Genomic DNA, 24,861 nt, shown 5'->3' with positions numbered 1-24,861 from the left:
TACATCTTCCTCGTGACATTTGCAGCATCCTTCTCCTCCCAAGTATTGATGAAGCACAAAAAGGTCTCACTGGAGCAAAATTACATGTTCTTTCCATTTATGATTGAACTGGACAGGCCAAAAAAAAAAAAAAAAAAAGCAAGCACACCGAGGCCTCAAAGGGTGCTATCAGCTAAACTGACTCATGTAACTCACCTAACACCAGCAAAATATGCATTTTTTTCAGGCCTTTAGCCAGGTACACAGTATTCTAAGCCATAACATGCATCGAGATTTTGAATGGTCTTAAGGCATGAAATATATTCATTTATCGTCAACTGAACACGACCTCAACCGTCATTGACTACAAATCAGCAGCAGGAAGACAGCTACAGAGGTCTCAAGTCTTAGAAATTAAATAGCTTAAATGTGTACCTGGTAACTGAAGAAATCACAGTGACATCTAATTATAAAGTCTCCTAAACTAGACACAAGCAAAACACAATGATCTGCGGGTCACAGCCAATGCACTTCTTAAAATGCCCCTCTCTGTGCTAGAGAAAGTGAGTTAGAAGCTAAAATCCGCACACAAAAGTCCAAGCTCACGTGACTTCCCTGCTAAATCTAACCAAATATGAATTCCAAAAAATTCTTACCAACTCAGGGTAGCATCATCCCAAGAGCCAAACCAAAGGTATCACACGAAGAGAAAATCTGCCCGGCAGCGTGATCTGATGTAGACGGACTCTAACCCAGAGAACAGAATAATACTTCGTAATGAGTTGGGTTCATTCCCTGAACCAGGGCTGTCTTCACGTTAGAAAACGGATGGACATAACTCACCGTGACATCAGACCAAAACTAGAATCTTGTCATCACCCCAGAAGATGAAGACAGTAAAGTCCAAGTTCCTTCCTTATAAAAATTCACAGTGAATTAGGAATAGAAGGGAATGCATTCAACCAGAAAAGGGGGCTTTAAAGAAAACCTCACGGTCATCACCACCTCTCATAGTGAAAGTGCACAAGGTTACCCCTGTAACACTAAAATCAGGGCAGAAATGTCAACTCCCACCAATTCTACCAGACATATTAGAGCTTCAACTAGGCAACATTATTTTTATATTTTATTATTATTTTATAATATAAAAAAGAGTTTACTTTCTCCAAAAGATTGTTTGAAAAGACTGAAACAGACGCATGAGCCTACTTGGAGATGTGATGACTGCCTATACAGAAAGTGCTGGGAGGTTTACTTTAAAATGATATTAGAACTCGTGAATCCCTATAGAAAAGCGGAGAGCCACACCCGCGCGCAAAGGCCGATCACATTTCTGCACAGTGATAGGCAATGAGCTGTCAGAAAATTAAAGAATAGCATTTACAATACCATTAAAAAAATAAAATAGGTGAAATGGTAAAAAAAATCACTGAAAACATCAAAACAACAACAACAACACAACAACAACAACAACAAAAAGAACAAAAACCAAAAAACAAAAACATAATCTAAAATTTTAAAAAATAGTGGAGAAAAAAAGGTCAAGAGCTAAATAGGTAAGAAGATTCACTGTATACACAGATCAGAACATCCTAGCCTCAAACAAAATCTCACAAGTTCTCCCTTCCCCCAACACCTTTGTTCAAACTTAGCCAACAGATTCCAGTTCAAAAGATTTAAAATGGCTCCAAAAATATCAAGAAAAGTCTTACACCTAGCTCTGGCCCAGAACCCCTGCTGCAGCCCCTCCTCCTATCGGCTCCCAGCTCCAGTGGATCACACAGATCTTCCCCTCTCACCTTCCTTCCCCAGCTTCTCATCACTTTACCCCACCCCGCCCAACCCCCAACTCCAACAGGCATTCCCCGGGAGCCCACAGCCAGTTCTGCCAGAGAAACAAGTAGGCCGGCTAAGTATGTAGGCAAACTTCAGATCTTTATTCTCTCTCCTCTCCTCCAAAAACAACCCCCCAGTCTCATCCGCAGTTCTGTAGCAGGCTACCTGTTGTGCCCTCTCCTCACTCTCTGCCCCCATTTCCAGGGGACTAAGCAAATCCACCAGGATTTGCTTCATTCCCCACTCCTGAGGATCCCTTCAGACCACACAACTCCTAGCCTATCCCCATTCCCAATCGTCAGCTCCCAATACCTAGAAAGACATTTCCCCCAGAATCCCCAGTGGCCACACCCATCAGGATCGTAGAGGAATGTCTTCCAGGAAACGCCCAGTCACTACATTTTCCTAAGGATCAGAAATAGCAACAGAAACAAAGGAACATAAACCAGCCAGCCAACAAAGAAGAAACCAGACGTCAGCACCTAGAACCGCCATCTTCCCAAACCCAGACGCTGAGATGCCGGCGGCGTAAAGCACAAGCAACATTGGCCAGGACACCGGCTTCACTAGAGTCCAGCAGCGCTGCAGAAGCAGGCCCTGAGGAGTGCAGCACAGATGAAGCACACGACAGAGACTTTACAGCCTCAACGGCTACGATAGAGGTCCTCAGAGAAGAAAGAAGCAAACAGTGGGAAGGAGTGAGGAAACCAGTTCAAGACCTAGAAGCAGAAATGAAATCAAGAGAGAAAACCCAAACTGAAGGAAATCTGGAAATGAAAAATTTTAGGAACTTGAACGGGAATCTCACAGGCAAGTCTAACCAACAGAATATAAGGGGCAGAAGAGAGAATCTTAAGCATTAAATGAACAATGGAAGAAATGAATAGCTCTGTCAAGGAAAATGTTAAGCCTAAAAAAACCCCTAGCACAAAACATCCAGGAAATCTGGGATTACCATGAAAAGACCAAATCTAAGAATAATAGGAATAGAGAAAGGAGAAGAAACCCAGGTCAAAAGCACAGAAAAAAAAAATATCTTCAACAAAATAATAGAAGAAAATTACCCTTACTTAAAGGAGATACCTATCAAAGAACAAGAAGACTATAAAATACCAAGCAGACTGGACCAGAATATACATCCCCTAGGCACATAGTAATTAAAATAATAAACATACAGAACAAAGAAAGAATATTAAGAGCCTCAAGGGAAAAAGACCATATAACACACAATGGCAGGCCTGTTAGAATAAACACCTGACTTCTCAATGGGGACATTAAAAGCCAGAAGGGCCTGGACAGATGTGCTACAGGCAGTAAGAGATCACAGATGCCAGCCCAGACTACTATACCCAGCAAAACTTTCAGACACTCCATGCTAAAACCAAATTTAAGCAAGATCTATCTGCAAATCCAGCCCTACATAAGGCACTAGAAGGAAAACTCCAGCCTAAAGAGGTTAACCACAGCCCAGAAAACACAAGGAAGAGGGAAAATAATAAAATATGCACACCATCACCACCCCCACCACAACAAAAGAAATCAACAAACCCTGTTGACTGATATCTCTCAACATGGTCTTGATTAAGTCTCCAGTAAAAAGGCACAGACTTTAACAGAATGGATCCATCTTTCTGCTGCATTCAAGAAACACACTTCAACATCGAGGCTAGACATAATCTCATGGTAAAAGGATGGAAAAAGATATTCAAAGGAAATGGACCTTTAAGAAGCAAGTTGGTGTGGCCATTTTACTACATGATAAGCTTCAAAGCAAAACTATTCAGAAGAGAGAAGGAGGGCACTGCATACTAATCAAAGAAAAGTCCACCAAAAAGACATTGCGATTCTTAACATCTAGGCACCAAACACAAGGGCGCCCAAGTTCATAAACACTCCCAAGCCACATATTGACTCTCACATACTGATATTGGGAGACTCTTGCCAATAGGCAAGCCATTCAGAGAAAAACTAACCAGAGAAATGCTGAAGCTAGCTGACCTACCAGATATTCACAAACATTTCACTCAAAGACAAATGAATAAACCTTCTCCACACCCCATGGAGATTTCTCCAAAATTGGTCACATACTCAGATACAAAGCAAGTCTTCACAGATTCAAGAAAACCTAACTAATACCCTAAAATACCAGATCACCATGTTAAAGCCGGCATCAGCAACAGCAGAAGCCACAGAAAGCATACGAACTCATAGAAACTGAACAGCTCACTACGAAGTGGAAAATGGTCAAGTTGTGGATTAAGAAAGAAATTAAAGACTTTCTAGAACTGAGTGAAAATGAGTACACAACATGCTCAGACCAAATTACAGAGATCTTGTCCTAACTTAGCAGCATACCTGAGATCTCTAGAATAATAAAGGAAGGAATCATGCGCAAAAGGAGTAGATGGCAAAAAATAAACTCATTAATGAAACATTTGAGTAAACTTATTAATGAGATCAATAACATAGGAACAAACAACATCAATAAATGCAAAGAATCAATGAAACAAAGAATCGATCACAGCAAATGTGACTCTTTGAGAAAATCAGTAAGACTGACAAACCCTTACCAAAATTAACTAAGAGGCAGAGAGAGAGAGAGAGAGAGAGAGAGAGAGAGAGAGAGAGAGAATCCAAGTTAACAAGAGTAGACATGAAAAGAAGGATATAATAACAGACACCGGGGAAATTCAGAGAATCCTGTAAAACCTCTATTCCAAATTGGAAATGTAAAAGAAATAGATAATTCTCTCAATAGATAACCCATACCAAAGTTAAATCAAGATCAGAGAAGCAATTCAAACAGACCTATAATCCCCTAGTGAATAGAAGCAGTCATTAAAAGTCTACCAAAAAAACAGAGAATTCTCCCAGACTTTCAAAGACGAGTTAATGCCAATACTCCTCAAATCATTCCATAAAATTGAGATGTTGCCCAATTCATTTTACAGAGCCATAGTTACCCTGATACTCAAACCAAAAAGACTCAACAAAGAGAGAGAATTACAGACCAAGTTCCCTTATGAACATAGATGAAAAATTATCAACAAAATACTTGCAAACAGAATCCAAGAACACATAAGAAACAATCATCACCATGAGCAAGCAGATCTCATCCCGGAGATGCAGGAATGGTTCAACATTTATAAATCACATAAACAAACTGGAAGACCAAAAGCACATGATCAACTCCTTAGATGCAGAAGAGGCCTTTGAGGAAATCCAACATCCCATCATGAGAGAAGTCCTGGAGAGACTAGGGTTACAGAGACATAACTAAATACAAGAAAGGCAGTTTACAGCAAGCTCATAGCCAACATCAACGTAAATGTAGAGAAACTCAAAGCAATTCCATTAAGCCAGGAACAAGACAAGGTTGCCCACTCAGTCCGTACTTATTCAGTAATCCTAGCTACAGAAATAAGACTACTGGAGTAGATCAAGGGGATACGAATTGTGAAAGAAGAAGTTAAAGTATCTTCATCTAAAGATGACAGGATAGTGTATGTAGGTGGCCTTAAAACTTCCCGGAGACCAGGAAAACAAAGCCCTGCGAATCAGCATGATCCAAGCTCACATGAACTCTGGGAGACTGAGGCAAGCCACAGGACCTGCACGGGTCAGTACCACAGGGGTTCCTAGAAGTGAAAGAAGAATGGGGAACAGCCCCATCCCTAATCCAGAAGCCAACTCTAATTGATAACCACTTGCAAATGAACATTTAGTTTTCTGTAAGAGAGTCTCACTGGGGAAACAAACTACTCTTAAGAGTAGGCTGTGTGCCCAGCCGTGGATGGACAACAAAATGAATTCAATGGCACCTTCGGGGAGTCTTGTCTCATAACATCATCTCGGGACTTTCTCTCTCTGTGTGTGTGTGTGTGTGTGTGTGTGTGTGTGTGTGTGTGTGTGTGTGTCTGACTGTCTGCCTGTGTCAGTGTCTGTGTGTCTGTGTCTATGTGTGTCTGTGTGCACATGTATGTGTCTCTGTGTGTGTATGTGTGTTTGAGACACACGCACATTGTCAACTGATCAAAAGGGCAATCCACTAGCAGTGAAAGCTCTTCTTGAAAACAGTGCTGACACAATCTCGCCTATGTGCAAAGAGAAAGCAAAAGAGAGGAGCTAATTTGGCCTCCAAACAGTGCAAAGGATGTTGACACAAAATGGATCATGATTTATAACTATATTTTTTGAGACAAGGTCTTGCTTTGTAGCCTGGGCTAGCCTTGAACTACAGTCCTCTTACTGCTGTCTTCCAGTGCTCTAAAAGTAAAAGACAGAACTGCAAGTCTGTAAATCACATACTCAGGGTCTTATACTCTTATACAAACTCTTATACTCCAGACCTGAAGGACGTTACTACAGGCAACAGAGAAGCTTCTCCCTGCTGTGGGGGAGATGTTCATACTTCAGAGAGGACTGTTAGGTGCTGAGAGTAAAGGTTGAAGGGAGGTGGGCTCCCTCACTCCAGTCCCGTTCTCCTCCCCGCCCTGCCCCTCCTCTCTCCCCCTACATCTTCTGGCTAAACGAGGAAGCCACTGCAAGATGTTTGACGGTTTTTAAATTCATACATAGAAATTACGGCATTAGATACACCAGGATGATGAGAAAGGCCAAACTTGAAAGGGAAGGGCATGTGTGGACCCAGAGGTCTCTGCGTGGCTACGGAGAAATATGGTGCCGTGTGCAATTAAAACTAAAGCAACTCTTCTGTAATGCGAACACGTAAGTCAGCGGTAAATCTCCCACGGTGCTTCACTGAAAGGGGGCACCAGAGTGAGTCCTTTGGCTGGGCATTATGACAGCGCACTCATTTGAGGCTGTGATGAATGTCCCACAGCCACGACCGTGCCAAGCACTTAAGCGTGATCACTCACTGAACTCGAATTCGGTTTGTCATCCCTGTGAATGATTTTTTATAGCTTCCCAAGGACTGAACCACGAGTACGCCCAACTGCCAGGCAGGCGAAGGGAAGGGAACGGGTGTCGCCTGCGACTGCGTATCCAGACAGCCTCCCGCGACTGCCGACTCCGTATCCTGACAGAGTCTCCCAGGACTGCGGACTGTGATGCATATCCTGACAGCCAGGAGACAGCCAGAGTCTCTGGTGGGCTTAGCAACTCCTCCACCACCAGTTTCCTCAGGGAAGCTGTCTAACCTCAGAACTTACATAAAACACTGCCTCCCATTTCATTATAATTTTATCTTAATGAAAAATGGAAGAGTACGTTAAATAGGCATTCTTGTTCTTACCCACCAGAGGAAAACTGTCAAGATTTCTGTTTTATAATAAAAAGCCACTGGGACTGGGGAAGTCGCTCAGCAGATAAAGAACTTGTTGTGAGGGCATGAGGACTGGGGCTCAGCTCCCCAGAACCCACATACATGCCAGGTGGGCGTGGCAGTCAATCTATAATCCCAGAGCTTCAAACACAGACAAAGGGGATCCCCAGCTTAGGGGTCAGCTAGACTAGACACACTGGTGAGCTCAACTGAGAGACTCTGCCTCAAAGAATAAAGGGAAGGTTGGCTAGAGAAAACTTCTTTTTTTTTTTCTGGAGCTGGGGACCAAACACAGGGCCTTGTGCTTGCTAGGCAAGCGCTCTACCACTGAGCTAAATCCCCAACCCCTAGAGAAAACTTCTGATGTTATTCTTGCACACAGACAGACAGACAGACAGACATACACACACACGTGGACATTCATTCTCATGTGAACACTAAACACATCAAGCACAGTTAAGAAGAATCATGCACACACATGTATGCACATACATGAACATGTACACATGTGTTGACATCCATACACATTATGTACATCACAAAGCATGAGTAAGAAAAAACATACACACACACGCACCTGGGCACACATGTAGACTTTCATGCACATATGTACAACACACACACACACACACACACACACACACACACATTAGAATGAGCCAGGTGGGGCTTGCACACTTGTAATTCCAGCATTTGAGAGCCTGAGGGAGAAAGGGAATGAATTTGAGGCTAACCTGGGCTGCAGAGTAAGACACTGCCCCCCAAAACAAAGGAACAGTTTATATTCATGGTTGATACAGACCAAGATCTCCCTTCTCTGGTCTAGTTACCATTAAAACCTTACTCTATCCCAGTAGCAAACTATTACAAAAGACTGTGCAGCCTCCTATGTTAAGCACAGAACTTACAAATTTAGGAACTAAAAAAAAATACTTAACAAAAACCAATCTATTCTTTAAAAAAAAAAAACAAAAACCCACAAATCAAAACTAACCTTTCACTCTTTTGATAATAAAGATGTCCCCTTTTGTCACACTGTGACCCACAAAGCCTTTGCAGTATTAGATTGACATTTGGCGATGAGAGATGACTCATGTGCTTTGACAGGCTTCGCGCATCTTGAAGGGGCAAATGATTATTGGTGTGGACAGAGGTTATCGGAACATCCTCTGGAGTAGAGACTCACCACACTGAGGGTGTGTCTGTAAACACTTATATCACACGATGCTAATTGTGTTCCAGGAACTTGGCACTGTGTAGGAACAGCGGACTAACTTAGCAGTAAAGGTCATTTTAAAGAGAAAATCCAGAAAATAAATGATAATTTGAAACAAAATACTATAGAAATGTCCTGGCAGAAATCATAAGAGTTGGAGATGTCCCTCAGCTGTGGAGAATCTATCTAGCACAGAGGAGGCCCTGGATCTAAGCCTCAGTGACTGGGAATGACGGCCAAACATGTGAGACCAGCCCTTGGAAGGTACAGGAGGATCAGAAGTTCCAGGTCATCCTTGCCTCGATAAGAATTTGAGGCTAGCCTGGGCTACATGAGAGACCCTGTTTCAAAAAGCTCAAAATGATTGATTCTGAATTTTTTTTTTGTGGACATTCTTTGAATATTATTTATTTACTTGGCTGTTTATTATTTATTGTTTCGCTTTGTGTTTCAAGATAGGGTCTCTTCTGTGTAGCCTTGGCTGTGTAGTCCTGGAACTCACTCTGTAGATCAGGCCGGCCTCGAACACTCAGAGATCAGCCTGCTTCTGCCTCTGCCTCCCGAGTGCTGGGATTAAAAGTGTGTGCTGCCACCGACCATTCATACTCGATTTTTTTTTTAAATTATGCTTAGGAACATGGATTTTTGGCAAACTAATTTGAAGGAACAGAGGCTGACCGACGTGAAGCAGAAAGCTCTAAGCTCTCAGAGGCCGAAAGACAGACCACACGACTTCCCAGCACGGGGCCCCGGCCGGAGGCTGACGCTGTAGTTCACTGGTGCTTTCTGCATGCACAGGAGACACAAGAGGACCCGCCTATCGAAGGGCTGTGTGAAGATCTGAGAGAGAGACCTAAGGGATGGTTCCGGCAATCGCTGTTTCGCCACACCATGTAGAAAACACACGGCTGACAGGTAACTGAGGCACATGGCCCCGGGGGTGGAGAAAGAAGAGCCGATCGGCGCCATAATTTTCAATGGAAAGAATTGGATTGTTTTCTAATTTCAAATGTGTCTAGAAGGAGAGGAAGGAAGACTGGGGAAAGTGAGTATTCACAACTTCCTCTTTAAAAGCAGTTTTTTTAAGGTGTCCCCATGAGCACGGCTGTAGCTTTATGTCCCCATGAGCGTGACTGTAACTTTATGTCCAAACATAAAGAGTGGGAGGCTCCGAAAGACTGGAAACATTAGGGCCGGCAGGAAGACAGGAAAGCGTCCACCCAGCAGGAACCATATGAAGAGAGGACGCTGCCGACTGGTCTGTCCCCATGCCATCATTGCAACGGGCAGTGCAGAGAAGCCCGCAACTCTCGGTTTCAGCGGGGCCCTGAGACCATTTATTTACCCATCATGACCTCTGTGTCATGGTTTGATGACAACCTTCTAATGCACTTAGATGACAGCGTGTTTAGTCAGACCCTAGTGAAGTAGTCTGGAATTTAATTACGTTGCTGGACTATAGCACTGATATTTTTGAAGGAGCTCAACCGACGTGCACACAGTTTAACTGCTAATGTGGTGGTTTGCAGATGCTTGGCCCAGGGAGTAGGACTATCAGAAGCAGTGGCCTTGTTGGGACTTGTTGGAATAGATGTGTCACCGTGGGCATGGGCTTTGCTGTTGGAGTGACCTTGTTGGAGTGGGCGTGTCACTATGGCTGTGGGTGTGGACCCTCACCCTAGCTGCCTGGAAGCCAGTCATCCGCTAGCAGCCTTCAGGTGAAGATGTAGAACTCTCAGCTCCTCCTGCACCATGCCTGCCTGGATGCTGCCAAGCTCCCGCCTTGATGACAATGGACTGAACCTCTGAACCTGTAAGCCAGCCCCATTACACGTTGTCCTTATGAGAGCTGCCTTGGCCATGGTGTCTGTTCACAGCAGTAAAACCCTGTTTAAGGCGCCTGTCCTTCTCCCCACCTCTATGTCCCTCATTACGTCTTGCTCAGCGGCAACCGTGGGAGCTGACTTTCCTGAGAATGTGCCGTGTCAGGGAGCAGGACAGCTTGATGAGAGCCAGATGCTCCCTCTGTGAGGCTCACCCCAGCCGTGTGTCGGAGGCAGTTGTAGGTGGCTGAGATCTCCGTCCCGTCTGCAGCTGGAGGGTGTGGTGCCAGCAGACCTACGCTTCCGGGACAGCAACACATGCTCATTCCAGAGAAAGAAAGCACTACACACAGGGCAGGGAGCAGCAAGAGTGGCAGGGAGGAGAGGCGGCTGTGAATAAGCCCTGGCAGCACACTTGTGAGCTGGAACTGAAGCGTGTTAAGAAAAGGTTACAGGGCAGTCACAGGCCTGTCCCGGGGGAGTGTTCCCTGGGTACTTCCCAGAGCACTAAGGTGACAGATGAGAGCGTGAGAAAGTGGGGCTTCAGGACGGAAAGCCAGATTTTAATGAGCTGAAATGCCTCTCCTCAGATGCCAAACGAGTTAGACTTGGAGGCAGAGGGCCTGGGCCTGCATCTAAACTCCTGCCATTATAGTCTTTTCTCACCCAATGGGATCCGTCAGCATGCCGCTCTTTCTGCCCAGCTAGAGGGTAGAAGGTGAGTTTCGGCTGCGGTGTGTACAACACGTACACAGGACCTGAATTCTGGCAGCCGGGTCTCTGCCCAAGTGTGCATCTCAGAACAGCGTTACACCTCTCCCTAGCCCCAGAAAACCTTGAACAGGTCTCCAAAGACTCCAACTTCAGTGTTTATTTCTGCCTCCCCAGTAGGAACTGCAGAAGAGAAAAAGGAATTAGGAAGACATACACAAGGCTTCCGCAGTGTGCACCTCTGGATAGATTCTGTGATTCGCACAGACAAGTCTTCAAGAATACAAGCTGAGAGTAACATTCCTCTACACACCTGTCGTATAAACTTAAAGGCAGTTCAAGTCTGGTACAGGTGGGCTGTCTGGATCCTTCCTGTCTTTCTTTTGGGGCGTGGATGGGGTCGAAGGAGGGAATGAATGAGTGATGAAGCTGAAGGGCTCAGCACTATGGAGGAGAGTCCTAAAGAGTATGAATATTGAGCAAAGAGATGTAGAAAAGCCCCCTGCGCTCACTTCTACACAAGAAGGGGAAACATCCCGCCATACCTGAGTGCTGTGCTACACCCTGACTGTGAGCTGCTAACGAGGTGCCCAAGCTTCGTGTGTGTGTGTGTGTGTGTGTGTGAGTGTGAGAGTGTGTGTGTGTGTGTGTGTGTGTGTGTGTGTGTGGGTGTGTGTGTGTGTGTGTGTGTGTGTGTGTGTGTGTGAGAGTGTGTGTGTATGTGTGAGTGTGTGTGTGTGTGAGAGAGAGAGTGTGTATATGTATGTGTGAGTATATGTGAGTGAGAGAGAGTGTATGTATGTGTGAGTGTGTGTGTGTGAGTGTGTGTGTGAGTGTGTGTATGTGAGTGTGTGTGAGAGAGTGTGAGTGTGTGTGCACGCGCGCGTGCGCGCGTGCAAGAAAGGCTGGGCCCTGAAACTCACCTGTGATATCTAAATCCAGGGCTCTGTCCACCCCGCGACCTCCTACAGTTGTCTCTCAACCACATGCCTACATCCTGGACCGTGAGATGCTCTCCTTCTCAGTCACAGGATTCGTGTGCCTGGGAATGAGTCCCAAGCCAGGACCCTACACTCTTTCAGGGGAATGAATGAGACATTTCCAAGTAGATGGGAGGACAGTGTGTGTCCCATCTGGTGCCCAGTTTCAGATATCGGACGAAGAATGCAGGCACACAGCTGACCCATCACCACATCAGCTTCTACCCCTGTGAGGGCCCAGCCCTCAGCCTCTCCCACACAGAAACTCTTCCTATGCATAACAGGCTGAGACTCTTCACCGCTGAAGGACACCTCGGTCAACTGGCTGAAGGGAAAAAGACGCACCTAAATAATACCAGTGCCTTCTAGAGACCGACAGAGGGAGGAGCCTTTGGAAGGACACAGGAATAAAGCAAGTGTAACAGTGACAATTACTGTGACTTCATTTCTATTACATTATTAATCTGACTTCACACACTTCTACTATAGGATTGTAGTGTTAGTGGCTGTGCTGTTCCGTCAATCTGACACAAACCCAACTGTATCTGTGAAGAGGGATTCTTAAATGCTCGAATACCTCCATGAGGCTGGTCTGTAGGTATGTCTGCAGGGCATTTTCTTGATGAATGACTGCTGTTGGGAGAGTCCAGACAACTGCTTGAGGTGCTACCCCTGGGCAGGTGTTACTGGGGTGTATAGGAAACAATCTGGACAAGCCAAGGCGAGCAAGGCTGTAAGCAGCGTTCCTCCAGTCTTTGCTCTCATCCCTGCTTCCAGGCTTCTGCAGGGAGCTCCTACCTTGCTTCTCCCAATGGACTGTGATCCAGGAGCATTAGCCAAATTAACCCTTTCTTCCTCAAGTTGCCTTTGGTCATAATGCTTTATCTTAGTGCACTGGCTGGTTTTGTGTGTCAACTTGACACAAGCTGGAGTTATCACAGAGAAAGCAGCCTCCCTTGAGGAAATGCCTCCATGAGATCCAGCTGTAAGGCATTTTCTCAATTAGTGATCAAGGCGGGAGGATCCAGCCCATTGTGGGTGGTGCCGTCCCTGGGCTGGTGGTCTTGTGTTCTATAAGAAAGCAAGCTGAGCAAGCCAGGGGAAGCAAGCCAGTAAGTAACATCCCTCCATGGCCGCTGCATTAGCTCCTGCCTCCAAGTTCCTGCCCTGTGTGGGTTCCTATCCTAACTTCCTTCGGTGGTGAACAGCGATGTGGAAGTGTGAGCTGAATAAACCCTTTCCTCTCCAACTTGCTCCTTGGTCATGATGTCTGTGCAGGAATAGAAACCCTGACTGAGATACACAGTAATAGAAACCGGGTTAAGAAAGGGTCATTCTGGTGAAGCACTGTGCTTTGGATGTTTCCTGGGGAAAACACCCAATTTCAGTATATTGAGGTACAAAACATAAGAAGTCTGTGACAGAAACCACAAGCAAACCTTCAGCTGAAATTATCATCTCGCGGATAGAAACAGCCAGGGTGAGGGGTGGGATACGGAGATATGTATTTTCCTCCAAGATAAAAATTTAATGAGATATACAGAAATTTGCCTAAAGACTACTAGGGAAATGGCACTTACTTAAAACAAACAACCGGGACATCTCTAAAACACTTTAAGGAAAGAAGCCACCCTTAGGTGGCCTGGGAAGATCACCCTGAAACAGTTTGTCAGAAGCGTCCCTTGAATAACAGGGAGCACGTCGAATGGCCCCAGGTCTGACGCTGCACTGCGTCAGTTCGGGACGCGTGTTAAAGAAAATAACAGCAACGTGTGACACGGAGGGTCTGAGTCTCCCGTTTTTACCGTTATTACCCACATACCAGATGGCAACACACACCCATAATCAAGTACAGAGCCCCTGTGGGCTGGGGGCTGGCGTCAGCTGAGTCAGACTGGCCTCCGCGAGGAGCTGATCCACCTCCACAAAGGGCTTTTTTGTGCTGTGGATTCTCTGTCTCCCCCCTCAGTTCCCTCTTCTCCCCCTCCCTCCTCTTCTTCTTCTTCTTCTTCTTCTTCTTCTTCTTCTTCTTCTTCTTCTTCTTCTTCTTCTTCTTCTTCTTCTTCTTCTTTCTTCTTCTTCTTCTTCTCTTCCTCCTCTTTCTCCTCCTCCTCTTTCTCCTCCTCCTCTTTCTCCTCCTCCTCTTTCTCCTCCTCCTCTTTCTCCTCCCCCTCTTTCTCCTCCTCCTCTTCTTCCTCTTCCTCCTCTTTCTCCTCCTCCCCCTCTTCCTCTTCCTCCTCTTCTTCCTCCTCTTCCTCCTCCTCTTCTTCCTCCTCCTCCTTCCTCTTCTTCTTCTCCTTCTTCTTTTCTAACAGAGTCTCACTATGTAGACCAGGCTAGTCTGAAATTTATAATCCCCTGCCTCAGCCTGAGGTGACAGTATGGGTGCTCTTGAGGGCTGACGGTACCCATGGATGGGTTCTGAGCACCTGTGAATAGTTTTCCCTTATGCAACATTGCATCCTGTCAGAATTAAGACGTGGTGCAGAGACCCTGGAACATCTTAGGTAGAACAGGCACAGCTGGCTACACGAGAGTCTTAGCTCTCTAAAAACATCTCCTTTAGACTGGTGTGCTGAGCGAAAGAAGGCAGTCAGGACAGACAAACACCGACTGACCAGGTCCATTCAGAGGCAGGAAGTAGAATGGAGCTGTCAGGTATGGGGTGGGGGTTGGGGGGACGGTGAACAGAAAGTTTCTATTTGGGGAATGCAGAGTCTCAATTTTGCAAGGTGAATGAGCTCTGCCCGTGGATGGTGGTGACAGCTACATGTCAATGGGAAAGCATTAATTTCTACTCCTAAAATTAAGATGCACGCTGGGGTCCGAGACGAAAGGGTCAGGGGTGTTCAAGGCCACCCCAGACTACACGAGACCATGTCTCAAACACAGAGCATGTGTTGCCTTTGTATATTTGCAGTAGTTTCTGTTGGCCTGGGGAGTGGCACTATTAGCAAGGATGGCCTTGTTGGAATGGGTGTGTCCTAGTTGAAGTGGGTGTGGCCTTGTTGGAATGGGTGTGGCCTAGTTGAAGTGGGTGTGGCCTTGTTGGAATGGGTGTGGCCTAGTTGGAGAAAGTGCGTCACTGTGGGAGTGGGCTTTGAGATCCCACTCTGAGCTGCCTGGAAGACATTAGTATTCTGTTTGCTTTTGGATGAAGATGTAGAACTCTCAGCTCCTCCTGCACCATGCCTGCCTGGACGCTGCCATGCTCCTGCTTTGATGATAACAGACTGACCCTCTGAACCTGTAAGCCAGCCCCAATTAAATGTTGTCCTTTATAAGAGTTGCCTTGGTCATGGTGTCTGTTCCCAACAATGAAAACTCTAACTAAGACAATATTTGGGTACAATTAAAAAATACATAAATGGGGGTTGGGGATTTAGCTCAGTGGTAGAGCGCTTGCCTAGAAAGCCCTGGGTTCAGTCCCCAGCTCTGAAAAAAAAAAATACATAAATGAAAAATATGTAGAGAAAAATCCAGTAATTATCTAATTTCCTCTGAGGTGATAGAGGTCCTTGGTCACACTCTGACTGTCCCAGAGTCTATCTTCCAAACTGTCTTTCATGAGGATAGAGAGTCCCCTGCATCAAGGTGACACCATCTTTGTTTCCTTGTGGCTTTGTGAAGGCCTTTCTCAGGGCAGGCCAGGCCCAGGCCAGGGTCTCTATTATTAACAAAACTGAAATGTTAAGTGGACTTTTCAATTCTACCAAAAATCATTTTTTTAAAAAACATCCTTCTAAAGCAACCGAAGTCAGTGGGAGGAGGAATGTATTTCTCTTAGAAATGTGAAGTTACGTAAGTCAAACTTCAAAGAGCCCAGCACATTCCCTCTTGCTGCATGCGGCTTCTGAACTGAAGAGCTCAAATCTCTGTGGTGCTGTGACCTCATCTTCCCCTGTACCTGTGGCCTGGGAAACCAAATTTCACAATGGACCAACCTCTCTGCCTGTGCCTGTTATTGACTCAACAGAGAAGGGGCTGATGGGAAGCCATCTATAAGGACACGCTGGTTGGATCTGTAACACAAAACCCATGTTTTAATAATCAAAACAGCTTCTCAGGGAACCTTAGGGATTAGGTCCTGAATGGAGACCCAGGGAGGTCTCAAACAGTTCACACTGCAGGTCAAGGTGAGACCGTGTCTCTTGTACTTTAAGTCTTCGTCAGGCACATAAGGAGAATGCGAAGTGTCTTTGTCCTTCAGGAGTTTTGCCTACTCAGAAATGTTCTAAGTCCCGCCTTCGGCAGAAATGCTATGCTTTATTGATAAACTCAGGACACGCCTTAGGCAGCCACATCGTGCTTGTCAATCACAAACTGGCACGGAACATCTCTTAACGGAAACGTACTGGGTTGACTTATTGTATGCGTATGAATGATCTGCCCACGTGAATGGATGCGAAGACAGCACTGGATTCCCCTGCAACTAGAGCTGGGCATCACTGTGAGCTGCCAAGTGGATGCTGGAAATCAAAGCCAGGTGCTCTGCAAGAACAACTGCCCTGAGAAACAAGAACCCTCTCTACGGCCCCAACTTGTTTGCTGTCTGTCTGTTTAAAGTTTGTTCATTTCCTTTTTAGGTAGGGACCTGCAGGTGCCTCGGCACACGTGCAGACGTCAAAGAGCAACTTGCAGGAGTCTCTTCTCTCTTTCTACCACATCGGTCCAGGAACCAATCGTGGGGAACTGAATTCGGGTTATCCGCTTGGCAGCAGGCTATCCCAGCTGAGCTATCCCGGCCAGCCCGGAAAGGCATTTACAGTCGACTGATTCGCAGTAGCTGGCTGAGAAAACAGTCATCCGTTAAAGTGGGTCTCCCTGCGACCCCACTGGGCTTGCCTCTTTATGGGCGACAAACTGCAAAGCTCACTTTGCACCTCCATCCATGGGAGAAGAGGCGACTGCTTGGGATTAGTGAGTCACGTGACTCACCACCCACGATTAATCCACTCTGCTCTGATCACCTACTTTTTGGCACAATAAAAAGCTCATAAGGCTTCATCTATGGAGAAAGCGGGATGGGGGGAGGGAGGGTAATAAATGATTCCAGCCTCTAGCGAGCCTTTCCAGGCCAGGTACTGAGCCTGGTTATCAATTCCACTATACCACGTGGGAAAACGGAAACTCAGCTTCATGGGTTAAAGGTCACAGAAGAGCTCGACTAAGACCATCACACACCGCACGGTGAATTCCCACTGCACGAGAGGACCATCTGTGAAGTTAGTTTTTTTGTTTGTTTGTTTTTGTTTTTTTTTTCCGGAGCTGGGGACCGAACCCAGGGCCTTGTGCTTGCTAGGCAAGCGCTCTACCACTGAGCTAAATCCCCAACTCCACCCCCTTTTTTTTCAAGTATTAATATATAATTCCTACTCACAGGGACTTTTTAGTAGAATTGAATTGAACTGTCCTTTTTTTTTTTTTTCCTAAAGAAAATCTAAAATCATCTTTTAAAAGGTTTTCAGGTTATGTCCAATGTGTAGCTAGGGCTGACCATCACGGACATAGCCCAGTCGCTTCCCTGTTCCCATCCAGGAAGGTCAAGAAGACAACAGACAACCGGGTCCCCAGTGGCAGGATGGCCGCTGGAAGCACGCAGCAGGGGTTTCTAGAATTCTCAACTGAGCATTCTAAACATCCTGAAACTCCTGTCCTCAAACGCCGGCCACACATGCTGCTCTTTCGCCGGAGCGGAAACATGATCTCGCTTGAGCCGGAGTAATCTGGAGCTGAGCTGAATGGTAAATTATAAAGTGGAGTCCCGAACCAACTCTTAAAACGACTCTGTTTTGTTAAGTAACAGAATCCTAAGAGAACGTGCAGCTGGGTGATGGGCAGAGGAAAAATGTTTAATCTCATCAGAGACCGGGAAGTGGGAAATAAACTAGAATTTACTGGATTAACAGAAAGTGAAATTCTGATCATCCAGCTAAACAAAGGTGGGAGAAAGAGGATGATCTGGGGTATACTTGGGGATTGTGTTTTGTTTCAGCATCGGGAATGTGTAGGTACAAAGGATTCTGGGAGGGGAAGTTGATAGAAAACGTTCCTCTCCATTGTCCCTACAACCGACTTTCCCTCGAAACTGCTGAGTCAACAGAGCCAGGTCCTTGTTAGTGCACACACAGTTCCCACATCAGCCCTTGAGCTCCTCCCCTTGCTATTTTCCCTTGCCGTTCCCCAGAGCCCACTCCAACAGCAGACTCCATGGTCCTCCAGTAGGAGACCACAAGGCTTCTCTGCCTCCCCCCCTCCACCCCCTGTCTGTTCCTGGTTCAAGGTCCTGGCCAGCTCGGTTGTTAGACATCCCCACACTCTGAATGCCCACTGTCCAAACAGCTTCTCACTTCCTCATATTGCTTTTCTCCTCAAACAACCCTAGAAGGTAATTATTATTGCTTTAATTTTACATCTAAATAACAGATTTGGGGGGTTGTTAAATGGCTTTCCTGAGGACACTCTGCCTGCAATTGGCAGAAAGGGTTCTGATTTTTCTTGTTTGAGAGCATCCTTTGTATGGAAAAGATACAGAGTATCCTTTGTATGGAAAAGATACAGAGTATTCTTTGTATTTAAGAGTATCCAGAGTGAAAATGCAGCTTTCCCTCCTAGAAGAGTGACCCTAAACAGATGTCTGAGGAACTGCCTAAGGGTTGGAGGCTAGCCAGGGTCAGGGGACTCTTAGGAACTGCCTAAGGGTTGGAGGTTAGCCCAGGTCAGGGGACTCTGAGGAATGGGCTAAGGGCTGGAGGCTAGCCCAGGCCAGGGGACTCCAGTACTTGGCTGAATCCCAAGGCCTCGCTCTTTTCTGTTCTGAGGCACTGCATCCTGCTCTGCCAGGGTCACTCTCTGCCTGTTGGGTCTTCTGCCACCCCTGGTGTACATCACTGGAGGGAGAAGGCCCTGCTCCCAGTGACCCTGCCTACCAGGATCCAGCAGACCCTGGGCTTATGTCAGGGCCTCTGTTAACAGTTAATAGTGACTGTCAGCTTGACAGGGTCTAGCACCACATAGAGAGGAGCCTCTGGCTATAGCATGGAGGAGTGGATTGACCAAGTTAATTGAGGTGGGAAGGCCATCCTCCACACGGTCTGCACCATTCTGTTCCGTGGGCTGCGGCCCTAGACTGAATAAAATGGGGAAAGCCAGCTGAGCACCAGCATCTCTGTCACCTGAGCGGGGATGCCACAGGACCAGCTGCCCCAAGCTCTTACCCTCGTGGCTACCCTGCCAGGATGGGTGCACCCTCAAACCATGTGCCCTCAAACCGTGGGCCAAAATAACCTCCCTTCCCTAAGTGGCTTTTATCAGCTGCTTTGTTACCGTCCCTCATGTTCTGAATTTGGCTCACCGTCTTTTGATTCTTCTGAGAAACAGAAAACCCTGGACAAGTTCACTTCAATTTGCCCTTATAAGGGCAAACTTATTTGGGCCTTTTGGGCTGCCTTCTAGCAGAGGACCTGCAGAAGGGGAGAGAGCCCCCTCTCACCTTGCAGTGTATGGTAGCCCTGTGCCAGAGACCAGTCTGGAAACGCAACACGGCCGTCCACAGAGATGGGTAAGTCTGACCCCACCAAGATCCCAGCCTCCTGATCCAATCGCAGCTGCATCTTAACAAGTGACCCAGGACCCGAGCACTAATCGGTCAGAGTTAGAGCCTTTCAATAACGTGAATTGATAATGAAAAATATGAAGGCTGTCACGTCCTGTCCCTAAATCCAAACAAAGACTCAGGGTACACGGTATAACTAAGAATTACCTCAAACTAGAGCCTCGGTGGATTCAGTGTAAGAAATTTCCAGGCCGCTCTGCCATGGGTAAGTTCTCTACCACGAGAGACATTTATATTCACGTGCTTGATTTCTGTGTCAACGTTGCCATCAGCAAATGACAGTAAGGACTCAAAGTCGCCATAGTGGGTACAAGAATTTAAAGTCTCCTATGCCCCATCCGCAGAAAAAGCCACAGATAACGGGTCCAGGGGCCGCCTGAGGCTGGAGCGCCTGCTTTGGGAGTCTCTGTGTTGGTCTCTCATCTCTGCCTCTCTTTGCCCATTGCTTTGTTCTGAGTGGAGGAGCTGGGGAAAGAGGATTACCCTAGCAACTGCAGGCTGGACTTTAAGCCCTTCTACCCTGCAGGCAGCAACTTCTCAGCAGACCTGGTAGGAAAATTCTGGAGAAGGAGTCAAACTGGCTTCTTCTGGACAATGTGGCCCTCTCTGATGACTGAAGCGGGCTTTGTTAGCGTCGAAACCAGGGAGAACTGGGGCTAGGGATGCAGCTTGCTGTCGGAGTGCTTGCCTGGCAAGTGCAAAGCCGTGGTTTCTATCCGCAGCACTGCAGGAAACAGGCGGAGCTGGCTCTTGCTGGTGATCCTAGGACCAGAGGTAGGGGTACTGTGCACAATGTACTATGTACTGTCTACTATGTACAATGTACTATCCACTGTGTACTATGTACTGTGTACTGTGTACAGTGTAGTACGCACTGTGTAAATGTCCTATATACTATGTACAGTGTAATGTGTACTATGTGCAATATACTATGTACTGGGTAGTATGTACTGAGTACTATGTACTGGGTACTATGTACTGTGTACAATGTACAATGCACTGTGTACTATATACAATGTACTATGTACTGTGTACTATATACAATGTACTATGTACTGTGTACTGTGTACTGTGTACTATGTGTACTGTGTAATGTGTACTATGTATTGGGTACAATATACAATATACTATGTACTGGGTACTATGTACTTGGTAGTATGCAATGAGTGCTATGTTCTGGGTACTATGTACTGGGTAGTATATACTGAGTACTATGTACTGGGTACTATGTACTGGGTACTATGTACTTGGTAGTATGCAATGAGTGCTATCTTCTGGGTACTATGTACTGGGTAGTATATACTGAGTACTATGTACTGGGTACTATGTACTGGGTAGTATGTACTGAGTACTATGTACTGGGTACTATGTACTGGGTAGTATGTACTGAGTGCTATGTACTGGCTACTATGTACTAGGTAGTATGTACTGAATGCTATGTACTGGGTGCTATGTACAATGTACTATGCACTGTGTACTATATACTGGGTAGTATATACTGAGTACTATGTACTAGGTAGTATGTACTGAGTACTATGTACTGGGTACTATGTACAATGTACTATGCACTGTGTACTATATACAATGTCCTATGTACTATGTGCAGTGTACTCTGTACAATGTATAATGTACTATGCACTGTATACTATGTAGTATGTACTTTATACACGAGTCCCAGTCTCAAAAGGAGGGGTAGTAGGTAGTAGAATGTGAGTAGAGAATGAAAAACGCATATTACAATTTTATTTCCCAGGATTTGCTCTGCATCCGTCACAATGCTGGCGCAGAGCTGGAATCCAGCATCTCCTTTCAAGTAACTGAAAAAAGAACCACCTTTCCTCTCCATGCAAAACCCGATGAAAGTGAGCACTGGCAGATCGTGAAGCTGGAACCGTACAGTAAGAAACGCCGTGAGGAAGAAAAAACGAAACCAGGACGTTGGAAGATATAACCGGCCCCGCTGCTAACAGCCATCCAGGGAATGCGTGGAGAACCGGTGATTTCAAAGGATGAGGCTGATGGCCAAGCATCAAAAACTGAAGGTGTCATAAAATGAACTGGGTCTAGCTGTTCTAAAGTGCTGAACGTTTGTAGGAAGGGCTGACATGAATATTACACGAAGGGCAGGACCAAGCTTGGGAGACTTCCCACCTACCACTGCACTTGTGTGATCCAGCTTCAAGATGGAAATACCACCAGGCCAGACAGCCAGACAGATCTCTTAAGTGGTCTGTGCTTAATGAAACAGGGTCTAATGAGAATCGCAGTGCGTGACTATCAGTTTCCCATGTCCTTGCTTTGGGCACATTTTATAGAGCATCTCTCAGCCTCTCCAGATTAAGCTCCATACATGTGTCCCGACAACTTCCTGTGTCTTTACCAAACCAGGCCCCGGAAGAAACATCTGCAGGAGAGTGGGTGGGTTCCGGATATCCCTTCTCAGCACTGGGGAAGGGATGCCACAGAGAGACACCACAGCCTGGATGGGCACACAAGGCCAAGCCTAGATGTTTGCTGGAAGCAGAGGCAAGCCATTTCTCATCGGTGAAAGGCAGTGACTGAGAAGGAAAGGCCGGGTCTTTACAGAATGGATTCTTTTCTCTGACAGTTTTATGTGAGCAGTGACACATTCCATAGTATTCTGTTGCTGTGCAAATACCCAAGAAAAAACTACTTAACGGAAAAAATATTTATTTGTGTTCACGCTCTCAGTCCAGGGCAGGAAATCACAGCAGAAGTGCGTGATAGATTGCTCACCTAATGGTGGCCAGGGAGAGGGTAGAGAAGGGGATGGGGGATTTTGGGGGGGGCGGGGAGAGGGAGAGACAGAGAAACAGACAGAGACAGAGAGAGAGAAGAGAGGCAAGGCTGCAAGGTAAGTTATAATCCCAGTGACCTAGTTCCTACAGCTCAGCCTTACCGCTTAAACCCCAGAACCTGCCAAAATAGAGTCACTAGACCAGAGTCAGAGACCTTCAACACACAAAACTATGGTAGCAGGGAGAACAGAATGAAGACTCATGGGTGCTCAGGGAGAGGAGCTTCCTCAAAGACTGAGAAGAGATTCCCGGGCTGCTGGAATATCTGGATGTAGGCTCCCTGTGTCTACGTGGTGGACCAGAGAGCAGCATTTGCTGACGTGTCTGCACGGGGTCTCCCCAACCCTTAACTTCACTAAGGGGGCGGGGGCGGCGCTCCCTGAGTTCTACACTTTCCCATAGGCGCCTCTTTCCTTCCCACTGGGCCACTCACTCTTGAGTCTTTAAAGATGTCATCAATAGGAGGTTAGTTCACGGCTAGCTAATTCTACAAACGGAAGCGTAATGCTTACAACAGGGAGAGACGCAATGAACGCGCACCCGTTTAAAAAGTTGTTTTTACGTCATCTCCCCCATTTCGGCCATCGCCATCCAGGACTCTCGCGAGTCCAAGTTCTTACCTTCAAGCAGCGAATCAAACCCGGGGCTCTGGGGGGAGGCTTTCCGCGCCCGTCTGGCTCATTCCTCTGAAACATGATACAGTGAAATAGAAGTTGTCGGGTTTGGTTCTCTCACGGTGGCACGCACTGTCCAACTGTAAAATCACACAACTTTCCAACTCGGCCACGCAATGCACCCGCGGCTGAGGAAAGGAGGTCGCTATGAGACCCGCCCTTGTGTGCGCGCTTCTGAAAGGCGTGACCCCTTTCTGTGACTGCTGCCCACTTCCCCTCGGACACTCATTCTCGTAGGAACAGCTTCTAGATGCCATTTCCCAGACTCCCTTGTAAAGGAGCGGCATTTTTTTTTCTAAGGCCGAGCATTTTGAGTAAAATAATGAATGATACAGCAGAATCTGGGACTCAGTTCTGAGCGGTAACGGCCACGCTCTTCCATATAATCAATGACCTGCTCCAACGCGCCTTGTTGGCCTTTCCAATCTCAGGCTGCTTTACACTGGGCTCGCTCCCTTCTTCCTGTTCAATTATCTCCGCCACTGTAGTAACCATAGCACTGTGCACTTATGGTTTTTTTTTCTTTTAGAAATTTTACTTTTGCTCTCTACCATCCATAATGACTGATATCAGGATAAATCCCAAGACCATGTTCCAACCCCTAGACCTCTTCCCGCTGGCCAATCTGAGCGCTCCTAGCCGCCATCACTGCCCTCTGGACCCAGTTTCTGTGCCATAGTCCAGACTCTGCTATATTGCTTCCTTACCCAAGCACCTTTACGCTTTCCTTTGTCAGTCAAATCTTGGGTCTATTAAACTCAGCCAAGACCTGCCTTTTCCTTTAGAGAAGGTTCTACATCTTCAGAAAGCAAACGAGAGGAACTAAGACACCATGACGTTTCTGTGTGGAAACAGAACCAGGGCTTCCTCAGCAAGGTTGAGAACACTGTTAGTTGGAAGAAGCAGCTTAAGAACCCTCAAAAAAAATTTAGGTGAGACAGGAGTCAGAGGTAGAGCCTGATCCCTGCAGAGCAGTCTCGGGATAATCTGGGGCGAATGGGCTTCTTGGAACAAGGCAAAGTAAAGGGCTTCAGTGACGGGTGGAGTCTGACAGGGATTCCGATCATGCCCTGGAGGCTGAAGTGGGTGGCTCTGTACCCCTCCACAAGGTGGCCTTGTGGGGGTCACTTCTACCCTCTTTTTATTTCCCGTAGCTTCAACCTTTTATCATAATTGAAAGGTTTGGTAGAAGTTGGATTTCCTAACACCCAAGAGACCTGGGTTTTTATCCAGGGCCTAAGATAATTCACCCTTAGCCTTCAGCCCAGTGAATCAAAGGAAGCTTGAAAGCCCTGCAAGCGAATGCGTGGCTGAGGCCTGCCACCACATCCCCAGTTCGTTTGTCTGCACCACCATGAGGCTGTCAGACTGCACATGCAGACTGCTGACTGTGTTAGGCATGGTTCATTCACTCTGCACTTGAAGCTTCCGACGGACGCCTCTGCACGTTCACACCCCAGAGAACCCGGAGGTCAAATGTTCAAGGCTCTTAGGTTTGAATACAGAATGCTCCACCCGAGGCTCAAGTGATAGTTTGAAAATGCTTGGCCCAGGAAGTGACATTATTAGGAGGTGTGGCCTTGTTGGAGTAGGCGTGTTACTATGGTTGTGGACTTTAAGACTCTTATCCTAGCTGCCTGGAACTCAATCTTCCACTAGCAGCCTTCAGATGAAGATGTAGAACTCTCAGCTCCTCCTGCACCATGCCTGCCTGGATGTTGACATGCTCCTGCCCTGATGATAATGGACTGAACGTCTGAACCTGTAAGCCAGCCCGAAATGTTGTGTTTAAAAGAGTTGTCTTGGTGCACTGGCTGGTTTTGTGTGTCAACTTGGCACAAGCTGGAGTTATCACAGAGAAAGGAGCCTCCCTTGAGGAAATGCCTCCATGAGACCCAGATGTAAGGCATTTTCTCAATGA

At 46.5% G+C, this 24,861-nt stretch overlaps 1 protein-coding gene across 2 annotated transcripts in view; it reads right to left on the bottom strand.

Annotated features, from left to right (window-relative positions):
• The window catches only part of Pced1b (PC-esterase domain containing 1B), a 100,906-nt gene extending 77,954 nt beyond the window's left edge, over positions 1-22,952 (bottom strand). Inside the window, exon 1 of one of the 2 annotated variants that reach the window (XM_032885650.1) lies at positions 22,887-22,952. The gene's annotated coding sequence lies outside the window, so the exon portion shown is untranslated. The remainder of the gene's footprint in view (positions 1-22,886) is intronic. The other variant, XM_032885658.1, reaches the window with a different exon arrangement.
• Between the last annotated feature and the right edge of the window lie 1,909 nt (positions 22,953-24,861).

Source organism: Rattus rattus, chromosome 1, assembly GCF_011064425.1.
Source record: "Rattus rattus isolate New Zealand chromosome 1, Rrattus_CSIRO_v1, whole genome shotgun sequence".
Taxonomy (NCBI): Eukaryota; Metazoa; Chordata; class Mammalia; order Rodentia; family Muridae; genus Rattus; species Rattus rattus.
The sequence above is the reverse complement of the archived record's forward strand: the minus strand, read 5'-3'. Positions and strand labels throughout refer to the sequence as shown.